Raw genomic sequence first — 15794 nt, 5'->3', positions numbered from 1 at the left:
CCACACTGATGGACCCAGAACTTTTATGAGAAACACATGGCCCCACACACACGAAGGCAAACTAAAGACCCTCCAAAAAGGCCTCGCACATCTGGTGGCACCCTCACATAAAAAATATGACTGACTTATTTTATGACGATGATTTATTTTGTGACGAATGCAATGGTTGTGACAGACACAACCCAAAGAAACCATATCAAACACCAATGGGCTCATACGTAATACCTAATGCATGTTTTCAGGATATTAGGATAGACTACACCGACATGGGCCCCGAAAATTTATCTAAAGGCAAACTCTATCTCCTAGTCATAGTAGATAGGTTCTCCAAATGGGTAGAGGCAATACTAACAAAAGGGGAGGATGCTAGGTCAGTCTTTTAAGTGGCTACAAACCAAACTAATACCCAGGTATGGCATCCCAAGACAAATCAAATTTGACAAATGGCTCACATTTAACAAACACCTGAGACAGGTGGAAGAAAGATTTGGCATAACCCACAGATTTGGATCTGTGTACAGGCCCCAATCCCAAAATCTGGTGGAACGTCAAACCAAAAGCAAAAGCTAAGATAGCTAAAGTATGTGCCTCATGGGATAATGACTGGTAGAGTCATGCATGGTCCACCAAGGGAGGGAGGTCATATGCCCGCCCTTGATGTACAACAAATTGTAATGTCTAATTATGTGAAAAAACTGACGGTTCTCTCTGCAGCACTCTCTACCCAGGTTCACAAGGTCCAGGAGGGGGAGCTGCCGGGGGACACGCCACTACTGAAGGTAAAGGTTGGTGACGGGTTGAGGGTTACAGTCCACAAGAGAAAGTGGCTGGAACCCAGGTGGACTGGACCGTACGAAGTGAAGGAGGTTACTTCACACTCAGTCCAGGTCAAAGGTAAATCAGGCAACACCTTGGCACCGCCTTACACATTGCACCCCAGCCCCAATTCCTTCTAGAACACTGACTGAAGTCAGAGCTGATTTGAGCGGCCTAAATTCGATTCCAAATGAAGACACTCCTTCCTCAGGTGATGCGGCATCAAACTCCGCCTCCCCTGAGAAGGGAACCTCGCCCAGTTAGAGGGAAATTTCTCCCTCTCTGGGTGAGGCTGGGGATATCTGGTCCCTTATTTGTGATATTCATACTGATATTTGGAGTAACCCTAGGACTTTCACATGGTTAATTGAACAACTATTTCACCCTGCCACATCACATACACCAACCCCTACACATGTCCCTAACTCCTTTCCTGATATCACTCCCTCCAATCACTCCCGTCCCAAACGTAGCACTACACCTACAGACCCACCATGCAAATCAGACAAGGTTAGGAGCACCACCTTATGTATACCCACGATTGCAACCGCCACCTTTCTGCTATAGTTTTCACGTCTAATAGACGTGAAGAGGGGGATTTGTTATATAAATATTCATACACATAGCTCATATAAACAAAGACATTCCGTCGTAAGAACACATACACCCAGCCATAAGACTGACCCCCTCTTCCTTATATAAACACACATCTCATCTCCCTCTAACTGGCCGGTCCCAAGAGCAAAGAACTTTTGCTGTGCACCAATGGGGCCCGCTCTGGCTAGAGCAAGGCCCGCCTCCAACCCTCCGACCAGTCAAGAAGACCGAAACGACAAGACTCCACCTACTTTATTCTATGTATAAAAATGTATGTAACCATTGTATAGGCCTCTTTTTCACCTGGCTCCTTGCCGAGTTATGTGAACTAGGTCCGTGCACGTAAAACGGCGGGACAAGATATCTCTGACTCATTAAAACTGTCTTTCGTTACAACTGAAATCCACTCTGTCCAGCGTCCGTGATTTGGTCTCAACTCTCCAGTATTTGAACACTAACACTGACCTCTTGTCGGTGTTGAGGAGATGTCATTGACAGCAACATGCTTTTTGCCGGCAGCAGCAGCACCGATGACCCCATATCTAGCGCTCTCTCCGTCGGTTCATCTTTTCGTTTCTTGACCGCAATCTGCATGGGAATCGCCGCAGCATGACTTTTTCAGTTTGGATATGGGGGCCTCACCGTAACATCATTTTTTCGGAAGATTTTTATTTATATATCCTTCGCCTTGCTGTGTTTCTTGTTTGGAAGCTTTGGTCTCCTCGTGAAGAAGGGTCCTCCTAAAATCTGCAGATTTGAAACTTCAAAGAGACGGTCTACTTACCTGTTGGACTTGTTAATTAATGGTACGTATCCTGTATAGTTTTTATTCATGTGTCATGTCATAAGCCAATTTTCCTCCATATCATCCATATCATCCTTGTTATGATCACTGAGTAACTGAGTTGTTTGTCAGATACATTTATAATGAAGACAGTAGACAGCTAGGCATTCATTGTGCTCTTCAGTCCTGCATGATGACACATGATAATGTTGTGTTGTAGCCTATAGCTTCAACAGTCAGCCAGACTTTTGAAGCATAGGCAGTGTTTTGGCTTGGTTTGGTCTCCTGCATAATACGGTGGGTGTTAGATAGGCTATACGTTTTGAAACCTTGTTGCTCAATACAGCCTCTATCTTTTCCCTGTCTGAGTCTGGTTTGGACATCTCATCACTGCCCATTCAGTTAACTATTTAGTTATTTATGAATATCTATTTGAAGTTGTTCGAATGTATCCTTGGTTCCTTTGTCAATGATCATGTTAGTATGCATGCAATGGCTGAGATGGAGCATCATTGACCTTCGACTGGAACATTCTATGTACTTAACACAACAATTTTTAAATTGATCTTATGTTTGCAGGGACGATTCACAGTGCCCCTTTTGGAGTCTGCACAGACGAGAAGATTGGTGGTATCACACAATGTTGACAAGGCCCTTAAAGAAGGTGAGTGATTTGTGGTATATAAAAAAAAAGACAACAAATATAATGCTGCTGAACCATCAGCATGAACTGTGTGGAGTCGGCAGATGCAGTCCCAGAATAACTCAGGAACAGCTTGTGAAGGCAGTAGCTGACTTTCACTCGCTGGTGGGAGAAATATGGGCTTCTTTCCTCGATTCCTTGCATGTTCCCTCCTCACCTCTTTCTCAGAAAGGATTGGAGAAGACACCCTGAAGGGAGAGACCTTGAAATGGCTGAAAGACTAACCTCTACGGATCGGTGTCCCTATACCGGGACGGTTGAGCTAACGTGCGCTAATGTGATTAGCATGACAGTTGTAAGTAACAGCAAACATTCCAGGACATTGACATGTCTTATAGGGGCAGAAAGCTTAAATTCTTGTTAATCTAATTGCACTGTCCAATTAACAGTAGCTATTACATTAGTCAGATATGTTTATAGATTTCAATGTTGTTGTTTTGTATGTTATCATTTTTTTTGTGGGGTATTTGGTCATATTTTATAATTCCTTTTTATTTGATCTTGCATAGTAGTTCAATTTGAGGATAGATTTGAATGCTTGAGCAATGGGACATTGTATTCCTACTGGGCTTTGTCAATGGAAGCTGATTAGTTGGAGAGAGGGATGTGCGTGACTCGCTATTTTCCAATATAGTCCATAGTTTTGGTTGAAACTTAACAAACTAACAAAAGATACAAGTGACTTGGAGGAAAATATGCAGCTGGGGGACAGTTGCAGGAGGAGAGAGGAGCAGGGAGAAAGGACAAAATATGATACTTGCTCAGGCAGATCACGCCTCTTTACACTTCCTCTCTATGGACGTGTTTGTACTGAACACTGATCAGAGACATGAAGAGAGTCAATGGAGTGGTTCCTGTACCAGCCCATAGGTCAGCCCCAAATCCCCCAGCAAAGCTGTGGTGCTGTAGTCATCCAACTATCTGTCAGACTGATGAAATCCCTTGTTCTACGTCCCAAATGGCACCCTATTCTCTACATAGCGCACTACTTCTGGTCAAAAGTAGTGCACCGTATAGTGCAAAGAGTGCCATTTGGGACGTAACCCTGGTTTTCTGCCTGCCACCCCCAGCCTCCGCCTGTACAAATTTTGCTGTTTGGGGCTCCTTGTGTAAGCTTGTATGAGTCACCCCTTCCCTTAATAACATTTTTTGCTCCTCCATTAAAATGAACTGTGAAAAAGCCAACTAGGACAGGCAGTGACATCTGCAGGCAGGCCAGACAAACTGTTGTAATAAAGGAAATCCAGGATAGAGTGTGTGGATTTCTGTTTCTGGTTAACAAACTATAGTTTTGACAAGTCGTTTAGGACATCTACTTTGTGCATGACACAAGTAATTTTTCCAACAATTGTTTACAGATATATTATTTCACTTATAATTCACTGTATCACAATTCCAGTGGCTCAGAAGTTTACATACACTAAGTTGACTGTGCCTTTAAACAGCTTGGAAAATTCCAGAAAATTATGTAATGGCTTTAGAAGCTTCTGATAGGCTAATTGACATCATTTGAGTCCATTGGAGGTGTACCTGTGGATGTATTTCAAGGCCTACCTTCAAATTCAGTGCCTCTTTCCTTGACATCATGGGAAAATCAAAAGAAATCAGCTAAGACCTCAGAATAAAATGATAGACCTACACAAGTCTGGTTCATCCTTGGGAGCAATTTCCAAAGCCTGAAGGTACCACGTTCATCTGCACAATCAATAGTATGCAAGTATAAACACCATGGGACCACGCATCCGTCATCCGTCATACCTCTCAGGAATACCTCTCCTAGAGAAGAACGTACTTTGGTGCAAAAAGTGCAAATCAATCCCAGAACAACAGCAAAGGACCTTGTGAAGATACTGAAGGAAACGGGTACAAAAGTATCTATATCTACAGTAAAACGAGTCCTATATCGACATAACCTGGAAGGCCGCTCAGCAGGGAAGAAGCCACTGCTCAAACCCCCCAAAAAAGCCAGACTACGGTTTGCAACTGCACATGGGGACAAAGATCGTACTTTTTGGAGAAATTTCCTCTGGTCTGATGAAACAAAAATAGAACTGTTTGGCCATAATGACCATTGTTATGTTTGGAGGAAAAAGGGGGATGCTTGCAAGCCGAAGAACACCATCCCGACCGTGAAGCACGGGGGTGGCAGCATCATGTTGGGGTGCTTTGCTGCAGGAGGGACTGGTGCACTTCACAAAATAGATGGCATCATGAGGTAGGAAAAGTATGTGGATGTATTGAAGCAACATCTCAAGACATCAGTCAGGAAGTTAAAGCTTGGTTGCAAATGGGTCTTCCAAATGGACAATGACCCAAAGTATACTTCCAAAGTTGTGGCAAAATGGCTTAAGGACAACAAAGTCAAGGTATTGGAGTGGCCATCACAAAGCCCTGACCTCGATCCTATAGAACATTTGTGGGCAGAACTGAAAAGTGTGTGCGAGCAAGGAGGTCTATAAACCTGACTCAGTTACATCTGCTCTGTCAGGAGGAATGGGCCAAAATTCACCCAACTTATTGTGGGAAGCTTGTGGAAGGCTACCCGGAATGTTTGACCCAAGTTAAACAATTTAAAGTTAATGCTACCAAATACTAATTGAGTGTATGTAAACTTCTGACATACTGGGAATGTGATGAAAGAAATAAAAGCTGAAATAAATCATTTTTTCTACTATTACTCTGACATTTCACATTCTTAAAATAAAATGGTGATCCTAACTGACCTAAAACAGGGAATTTTTACTAGGGTTAAATGTCAGGAAAACTGAGTTGAATTGTATTTGGCTAAGGTGTATGTAAACTTCCGACTTCAACTGTAAGTCAAGGACCAAAATGCTCCTTGACAGCTTCTACCCCCAAGCCATAAGACTGCTTAACAATTAATCAAATGGCCACCAGATTATTTACATTGACAGCCCCCCTCCATTTGTTTTTTTACACTGCTGCTACTCACTGTTTATTATCATAGTCACTTCACCCCTACCTACATGTGCAAATTACCTCGACTAACCTGTACCCCCACACATTGACCCCGGTACCTGTACCCCCTGTATATAGCCTCGCTATTTTATTGTGTTACTTTTTATTATTTTTTACTTTAGTTTATTTGGTAAATATCTTAACTCTTTCTTCAACTGCACTGTTGGTTAAGGTGAGTAAGCATTTCACGGTCTACACGTGACAAAGTTTGATTAGATTTACGAAAACTTCATTTGAAAGTGACTGTTTAATTGAAGCCGTGCCGCACCATTTCCCCTCATTTCACCCCCCCCCCCCCCCCCCCCCCCCCCCCCACGTGGGCCAGCCCCCTAGCAATTCAAGTTCTAGCCAATGAGCTTCAGCATTTGAGTGACAGCTAGCAAGATTTCAGTCCAGCATTATCCATTGAGGTTGCAGGGCGGGTCCAACGGCTCAGTGGACATAGCAGAGAGAGAAAGAAAACATTGCCGTGGTTCACGTCTGTACATATGTGACATAGAACATAACATATTTTCAGGGACCACTTTTGGCTCGTGAGTGCTACTTTCAGAACTACTCACAAAAAAAGTATACAAAAGTAGAGAAGAATCTCTTTAATGTAGTGCAGACTAGGCCGTCATAATAACCCTCCCACCCTCTCCTACCCTCTCAGGCAAATTCAAGACACTGTCAACTGGCTCTTCAGTGAGCAGATGCTTGTTTGCTACATCAACATTCTCCGGAACACTTTCTGGCCCAACGGAAAACTGGCCCCCCAAATCAAGGCTCGTCCAACTCAGAACGTCAGGAGACCAAAGAGAGAGCACAACAGAAGTTACTAGACAATATCCCAGGTAGGTCCTCCCTCCTGTCACAATCTTGCTGTCTCTGTACATGTATTATCAATGTTTCGGTCTGACCCTTTCTTGAAATAGAGGTAAAATCATCAAGTTATTTAAAAAAAATAACTACAATGTGGATTTTGGGGCTGTAACTCCCTGCCCCACAAGTGAGAATATCATGACCCTTCAAAATCATGATGTTTTCCAAGATGGTGTAGCAGTCAGACGTATGTTTTTGTCTTGTCCCGTGTTTATATCGGTTTTTTTTTCATATATATTTTAATCTCACTTTCCATCGACGGACGGAATATACTCTCCTGCAACCCGCCTCACCCAATGTGGTACGGATCTGCTATTTTTATACTTTAGAACTGGAACCCCCATCAGAAGCTAGCCAGCTAACTAGCTAGTAGTCAGTTAGCCACTGCTAGTGGTCCTCACCTTTAACTCGGACATCAGCCAGCCTCAGCTCAGAAAATACCTGCCAGTCAGCACAGCGCAATATCAACCCAGAGCATATCGGTCTGCTTTTTCTCTATCGCATCTCCGGAATTCTACCGCAAGCTCTGGACCTTTACACCAGATCATCACAGCTAGCTAGTTGCTATCGGTGTGGCTACTCCTGGCTAACGTCTCTGTCCCGAAGCAAGCACCAACTAGCCTGGAGCTAGCCTCAAGCTAGGCCCATCTCCCTTCTAGCCTAAGAGGTCCACCAGCCAATTCTTGGGCTACAATACCTCTTTACTGCCAACAGGGAGCCTCACCGATCCATCACCATTCTGTATACTTCTGGCCCTTCTTTGGACACTGTGTTAACAAACCTCCAAACAAGCTTCAATGCCATACAACACTCCTTCTGTGGCCTCCAACTGCTTTTAAATGCTAGTAAAACTAAATGCATGCTCTTCAACCGTTGCCCGCACCCACCCGCCCAGCAAGCGCTCCAGCAGGTATAGTTCACTGGTCATCCCCAAAGCCAACACTTGCTTTGGCCGCCTTTCCTTCCAGTTCTCTGCTGCCAATGACTGTAACAAATTGCAAAAATCACTGAAGCTGGAGTCTTATATCTCCTTCACTAACTTTAAGCAGTCCGTCCATGGGTCTTATGAGCTGGAGAGGACAATTACACACATCTGACCTCCGCACAGCCTCAGTTAATTGTTTCCTTGAGCTATCACTTTCCATACTTTCTGGCTCGGTTCACCCAAAACTGACATGGAATGATGCGTCAGAGTCTCAAATGCCAGTCTCTTTCCTATTTGGGGCCCTAGTCTAAAGCAGTGCATTATGTAGGGAATACGGTGCCATTTGGGATGTAGACATTCTACTTACTGTATGTTCTAGCATAAGGAGAATCAGTAATAAACCTAACCTCCTAATCAAGTCGACAGAATCAATAGATCGTTTATTTTAGTATTGCCCTCAGGTAGCCTGTTTCTGGTCCCAGGTTCAGGAATGGCTGAAAATGCATAGCATTGATCTAAAATAGACCCTAGAAATAGTACTGTTAGGAGATCTGGAGAGACAATTACAGTCAATTACTAATATACTAATACTCTTAGTCAAAGTATTTATCTTCAACTTGCAATCTGTGAATTCTATTTGATTAGATAGATTGAAATTGTACAGTAAACAGCACACCATAGTTGAAAGATATACATTACCATTCAAAAGTTTGGGGTCACTTAGAAATATCCTTGTTTTTGTATTAGTATTATGGATCCCCATTAGCTGCTACCAAAGCTACTCTGCGACTCCGGGATGCTGGCCTTCTAGGCAGATTTGCAAAGAAAAATCCATATCTCAGACTGGTCAATAAAAATAAAAGATTAAGATGGGCAAAACAACACAGACACTGGACAGAGGAACTCTAGAAGGCCAGCATCCCGGAGTCGCCTCTTCACTGTTGACGTTGAGATTGGTATTTTGCCAATAATGAATATAATGAAGCTGCCAGTTGAGGACTTGTGAGGCATCTGTTTCTCAAACTAGACACTCTAATGTACTTGTCTTCTTGCTCAGTTGTGCACCGGGGCCTCCCACTCTTTCTATTCTGGTTAGAGCCAGTTTGCGCTATTCTATGAAGGGAGTAGTACACAGCATTGTACGAGATCTTCAATTTCTTTCTCACATGGAATAGCATTCATTTCTCAGAACATGAATAGACTGATGAGTTTCAGAAGAAAGGTTTTTTTTTCTGGCCATTTTGAGCCTATAATCGAACCCACAACTGCTGATGCTCCAGATACTCAACTAGTCTAAAGAAGGCCAGTGTTATTGCTTCTTTAATCAGAACAACAGTTTTCAGCTGTGCTAACATAATTTATTAGGGTTTTCTAATGATCAATTAGCCTTTTAAAATGTTGAACTTGGATTAACTAACACAATTGGAACACAAGAGTGATGGTTACTGATAATGGGCCTCTGTTTGCCTATGTAGATATTCCATAAAAAATCTCCTGTTTCCAGCTACAACAGTCTTTTACAACATTAACAATGTCTACACGGATCAATTTGATGTTATTTTAATGGACAAAAGATGTGCTTTTCTTTCAAAAACAAGGACTTTTCTAAGTGACCCCAAACTTTTGAATGGTTTTGTATGTTGCGTAGAAATCCGAAGAGGGTGGCCAGCAGAGATAGGTGGGGTGGGCTAAGGGAAGCTGAGGGTTGGGATGTGGAATGGAGACAAGTGGGAGTGGAGTTGCTGTGTGGGAGATAGAATGATGGTCAAAGATAAAAGTAAAAAAATAAAACATACTTTTTATTATGTTTGAAGACACTGAGGAGCAGTGTTTTTACAACTAATGCCAGTTTGCCTGAGGCTGATGCCGTGCAGGTGTTTGTGCACATGCATATACATACACTCTCATTCAAATACACACACACATGTAATAGTGCCAGACATGCACACAAACATATACAGTTGGCATTGCTGTTATGATTTTAGTTGTCCTTGTTGTCCTTTGTTTTTCTGGGGGGGGGGGGGGGTTGCATTGTTGTTTGCTGTTTTCTTCTGTCTTCTTTCTCTTTAGTTCATTTTCTTGGTTGTTGGTTCTTGGGGGTGGGTGGAATTAATTAGAATTAATTAATTAGTGGCCAGCAGCATACCACTGCTGGCTTGCTTCTGAAGCTAAGCAGGGTTGGTCCTGGTCAGTCCCTGGATGGGTGACCAGATGCTGCTGGAAGTGGTGTTGGAGGGCCAGTAGGAAGCACTCTTTCCTCTGACCTAAAAAATATCCCAATGCCCCAGGGCAGTGATTGGGGACACTGCCCTGTGTAGGGTGTCGTCTTTCAGCACTTGTTAACCCCGGTGTCCTGGCTAAATTCCCAATCTGGCCCTTAAACCATTCACGGTCACCTAATAATCCCCAGTTTACAATTGGCTCATTCATCCCCCTCCTCTCCCCTGTAACTATTCCCCATGTCATTGCTGTAAATGAGAATGTGTTCTCAGTCAACTTATCTGGTAAAATAATGGCATTTTTTATTCTTGGGAGGGGCTTGTGGAAGCGGTCTCGGATGGTTGAGGGACAGCTATTGGGGAACTGTGGGGGGATCTTGGAGGGTTCGGGTTCATGTTTTTTGGCCTGGTGGGAGATCTGTCAACGTGCCCTTGAGCAGGGCATTGACCCTGGATGCTTCTGTGTGTCGCTCTGAATGGAGTCTGTTGGATGACTGGTGTGGTGTAGTTGTTGAGCGGCTTCACTGCAAGTATATTGTATGTTTTGGATTCAATAAAGAACATTTAAAAAATAATCAAGTCGACTGATCCATAGCAGACACAGCAGATGTGGCTGTAGTAATTGCATGCTTGATTAGCATCAGTTGTTCATCATATAGCCTAGTAGTACAGTGTTAATGTGTATATATATGAGGTAACTGTCATGTGTAATAGGAGCCCTAGTCCTAGTGCAGATGTGTTTATCATAGGCATGACTGGTATCTGTGGATAGATCTCCCAATGTGGACTTTTTTATGTTTACATTTTGGTCATTTAGCAGATGCTCTTATCCATAGCGATTTACAGTCAATGCATTCAACTAAGGTAGGTAAGACAACCACATAACACATGTTAACTGTGTCTACCAGATGCACTACAGAATTTGGTGGGACAGCAGAGCGCCAGGTATGGGATCATCAAGATCTTCATCTCCCTTCAGGAGACTTATGCCAACAGGCATCTACTTTATGTAAGTTCACCTCACCATTTCTGAAAAGGCCAAATATGCTGAAACGTGCTGTTGTTGTGGTGCTGGTTGAAAGAGACACCCACTATTCTGTTGGGAATTGCACAAATGCAACCAGGTTTGCCACATAGTGGCTCAATTCAGAACAGCATTACATTACTGCTGGTAGGTCAGACCACTCAAAGGGAGGGAGAATCGGTTTGAAATAAGCTTTTGGCTAGAAAGAAGCATGTACAGGCCACTTTTCTCTCTGTAATTTATTATGATAAAGTTGTTGTATATGCATACAACCTCCTCCGTCTTACAGAGACTGGGCTCTGTTGATCATGCATCCTTGCGCTTTATTACAAAAGCCAAGTCAATCACCTACCATTGCACCTTGTACCAAAAGGTAGGTTGGAACTCACTTTATATGCGCAGAAAGCTACATTTGTATGTGTTCATCTACAAAGACCTTTTGGGTGAACTCCCTCTACCTCTGTAGTCTGGTCTCCTTCACCACCAGCAGTTACCATATCCGGTCTGCTAGGGGGTTGCTACTTAAAGTCCCCAGGACATTCACAGTATTAGGCAAGACTGCCTTCTCTTCTTGTACACCAGAGGCATGGGATAGTTTCCAATCCATGCTTCATCTAGATATGTTAGTGCCACTGAATTAATTTAAAATATTGATGGGAGACTCTGTTACGGAGGAGTGTAAATGCTTGTTTTAGGATGGATCATGTGGTATTGTTGTATGTTTTAATTATGTATTGTATTGATTGTTGCTGCCTTCTTGGCCAGGTCTCCCTTGAAAAAGAGACTCTTGGTCTCAATGGGATTTTCCTGGTTAAATAAAGGTTAAATAAAATAAGGGTATGTGTATTGTACATTCCAGAACCATTTCCATTTGTGCTATGCCAATAAAGTTTATATGTGGGAAACTCTGTTTGTAAAAGAGAGAGAGAGCGAGACTATTTAATTCTATGGTTGGGAAGGTGTCAGGTAGTCACAGACCAGCTTCATAGGAGGATCTCCCTCACTGTATGAGTCAGTCTCATACACTCTATATATAAAAGTATGTGGACGCCCCTTCAAATTAGTGGATTTGGCTATTTCAGCCTCACCTATTGACAGGTGTATACAATTGAGCACACCGCCATGCAATCTCCATAGACAAACATTACCAGTAGAATGGCCTTACTGAAGAGCTCCGGGACTTTCAACATGGCACTGTCAAAGGATGTCAATTTTTGCCCTGCTAGAGCTGCCCCAATCAACTTTAAGTGCTGTTATTGTGAAGTAGAAACGTCTAGGAGAAACAATGGCGCAGCCGTGAATTGGTAGGCCACACAAGCTCACAGAATGGGACTGCCGAGTGCTGAAGTGCGTAGCGTGTAAAAAATAATATCCGTCCTCGGTTGCAACACTCGCTACCGAGCTCCAAACTACCTCTAGAAGCAACGTCAGCACAATAACTGTTAGTCGGGAGATTCATGAAATGGGTTTTCATGGCCAAGCAGCCGCACACAAGCCTAAGATCGCCGTGCGCAAATGTTGGTTGGAGTGGTGTGAAGTTCGCAGCCATTGAGCACGTGATGAATCAAGCTTCACCATCTGGCAGTCCGATGGACGAAGCTGGGTTTGGCGGATGTCAAGAGAACGCTACCTGCCCCAATGCATAGTGCCAACTGTAAAGTTTGATGGAGGAGGAATAATGGTCTGGGGCTGTTTTTCATGGTTCGGGCTAGGCCCCTTAGTTCCAGTGAAGGGAAATCTTAACGCTACAGCATACAATGACATTCTAGACAGTACTGTGCTTCCAAATTTGTGGCAATAGTTTGGGGACGGCCCTTTCCTGTTTCAGCATGACAATCCCCCGTGCACAAAGCGAGGTCCATACAGAAATGGTTTGTCGAGATTGGTGTGGGAGATCTTGACTGGCCTGCATAGAGCCCTGACTTCAACCCCATCGAACACCTTTGTGATGAATAGGAACGCCGACTGTGAGCCAAGCCTAATCGCCCAATATCAGTGCCTGACCTCATTAAGGCTCGTGGCTGAATAGAAGCAAGTCCCCGCAGCAATGTTCCAACATATAGTGCAAAGCCTTCCCAGAAGAGTAGAGGTAACAGCAAACGGGGGACCAACTCCATATTAATGCCCATGATTTTGGAATGAGATGTTCAACGAGCAGGTGTCTACATACTCATGTATGTACATGCAAGCTTAAAACAAAATGCACAGAACAGACTCCTCCACTTGAATCCAGGCTGAAGTGATGTATTGCTTAATGTCCTCCTGACATGCTTCCTCTGCCCCTGTTTCAGGTTCTGATGGATGATCCTCAAAGAGCTCTGTCCAGAACTCAACGTGGAGACGGACCAGATCTGATAGTGCGAGGCTTATACTGTATGTACACAACACAGGATAGTGTATGGTTAATGTGGAGCAGAACCCTAATTTTAAGGCTGCTCATCCCAAATTGCACTTTTGACCAGAGCCCCTCTTCTCCCATAGGCCATAAAGTAGTGCACTATAAGGAAAAGAGTGTCATTTGGGACTAACTCCGACACAGTGAAGGACATGGTGGTGCTCCTGGAGATCTATGTGGGCTTAAGTTATATTGGTTTTCAAAAGAGAGACACTCAAAGGATTATGTATTTTGAAGGATTATGTATTTTCTTTTGTAAATTTTCGTTTGTATTCAACAGATAGATCATGAATACAAACATGACATCAACACAAATGTACTATGATGTTCCAGCAGGGTACAGTTAAAAATGTGATTAAACTGAATCCAAATGGATTATGTATTTTCTGTTGTTGTTCTGAGGTACTTTTTTATCTGAATGCAGTTGATTATTTAGAGCTCAAACTAGGGAGACAAGCTTTGGTTCGTGTTACTGCATTACACATTTTTGTTCAGTAGCTGAATTTTGACAAAAATGAGATCGGTTCCACTGCCAAATATCCATTGCAGAAAGCCAGGCTGTTTGATTGATGTCTTTGTTTGTTTTGGATCCAGGTAGGATTTCCAAAATGTGAATAGTTGTGAAATGATGAGTGTTGTGCCCATATGAAGAAAAAAAAGCTGCATACCAACCTCGGATACATTCCTGACCAATATGTTACATGTATATGTTCTTTGTACAATGGCTTCATTGTGTAATATGTCATGTAAAGTAATTGTGACAATTTTATTTGTGATTTATTGATAATTATTTTTTGATAAAAAATAAAATCTAAGAGCGTTTATAAGCAATAAATTGCTAAAGAAAAATGTTTGACTTGTTATATCCTTTTTCATTTATACGCTTTAGGCAAATTCCTTGTCAATGTAAACTCCTCAATTTTATGAATGACTGGAACCAACTGAATTTGCATTCTACAAATGAGAAAATGGCATCTGAATTTAAAGGAACCCAGTTTTGTGCAGAGTAGTACAGGTAACAGTTCTAACTTGTAGAGTCGATAGCTTAAACAACAATTCTTACTGTTAAGCATTTACACTGAGCGTACAATCACCATAATCTTATTCATACCACAGACTCACACTGAACATAAGGCATTCAGGTCTGATGTTATTTACTCAGGTAATTCATCTCAATGGGACAGAGGAGGCTCCTTGTATGTGGACTCCTTAGCCAGGGTCATGATGGTGGAACTTTACATTTTGCCAAAGGTGGTGTCCATCTGGCGGTCCTTGCACACTTTTGGGTTTGCCTGAGCAGCCTAGCCAAAGATAATCCAGTAGTTAGCCTTAGATTAAGAATGTAACTAAATCTTACTAAAATACTATCTTTAATTGGCCTTCACGAATGCTGCGTTCATAGCAAGTGGGAAACTCTGAAAAATACTATTTGTAATCTGGGAGCAACATGTGTTCATTTGCTTTGAACTCATTGAGAACGCCGATTGGCTAATGGCAAACAAGGTGTGTCAACCATAAACTAAAAGTACAGCTATCATGCTTGCAAACAAATTATAGTGTTCATAAGCCATATTAAGAAATTGTTTTCCATAAGTGTTTTGTTGCATTTAACTTCCAAAAATGCTGTTAGAGGTAATTTCCTTGGTTAGCTGCCAAGGCAGCATCTTTCAATCAATCAAATGTATTATAAAGCCCTTCTTACATCAGCTGATGTCACAAAGTTCTGTACAGAAATAGAGCCTAAAATCCCAAACAGCAAGCATTGCAGGTGTAGAAGCACGGTGGCTAGGAAAAACTCCCTAGAAAGGCCAGAACCTAGGAAGAAACCTAGAGAGGAACCAGGCTATGATGGGGTGGCCAGTCCTATTCTGGCTGTGCCGGGTGGAGATTATAACAGAGCATGGCCAAGATGTTCAAATGTTCATAGATGACCAGCAGGGTCAAATAATAATAATCACAGTGGTTGTAGAGGGTGCAACAGGTCAGCACCTCTGGAGTAAATGTCAGTTGGCTTTTCATAGCCGATAATTCAGAGTATCTCTACGTCTCCTGCTGTCTCTAGAGAGTTGAAAACAGAAGGTCTGGGACAGGTAGCACGTCCGGTGAACAAGTCAGGGTTCCATTGCCGCAGGCAGAACAGTTGAAACTGGACCAGCAGCACGGCCAGGTGGACTGGGGACAGCAAGGAGTCATCAGGCCAGGTAGTCCTGAGGTATGGTCCTAGGGCTCAGGTACTCAGAGAGAAAGAGAGAGAGAATTAAAGAGAACATACTTAAATTCACACAGGACACCGGATAAGACCAGAGAAATACTCCAGATGTAATAGACTGACCCTAGCCCCCGACACAAACTATTGCAGCATAAATAAGCATGCCCATTAAAAAAAGTTAGAACCAAGAACAGATATAGTTGGTTCACTCCAGAGCTGACTGCCCTTGACCAGCACAAAAACATCCTGTGGCGTTCTGCATTAGCATCGAATAGCCCCCAC

The 15794-nt window shown here is 42.8% G+C and overlaps 1 long non-coding RNA gene across 1 annotated transcript; it reads left to right on the top strand.

Moving 5' to 3' along the window:
- Positions 1–2775: 2775 nt before the first annotated feature.
- LOC139405987 (uncharacterized) lies at positions 2776–14156 on the top strand. Its single transcript, XR_011633929.1, has 5 exons — positions 2776–2861; positions 3069–3195; positions 6532–6712; positions 10793–10893; positions 13200–14156. It is a non-coding gene; the product is annotated as an uncharacterized lncRNA (long non-coding RNA).
- Positions 14157–15794: the final 1638 nt, after the last annotated feature.

Source organism: Oncorhynchus clarkii, chromosome 3 (genome assembly GCF_045791955.1).
Source record: "Oncorhynchus clarkii lewisi isolate Uvic-CL-2024 chromosome 3, UVic_Ocla_1.0, whole genome shotgun sequence".
Lineage (NCBI taxonomy): Eukaryota > Metazoa > Chordata > Actinopteri > Salmoniformes > Salmonidae > Oncorhynchus > Oncorhynchus clarkii.
This window is presented reverse-complemented; position numbering and strand designations above follow the sequence as displayed.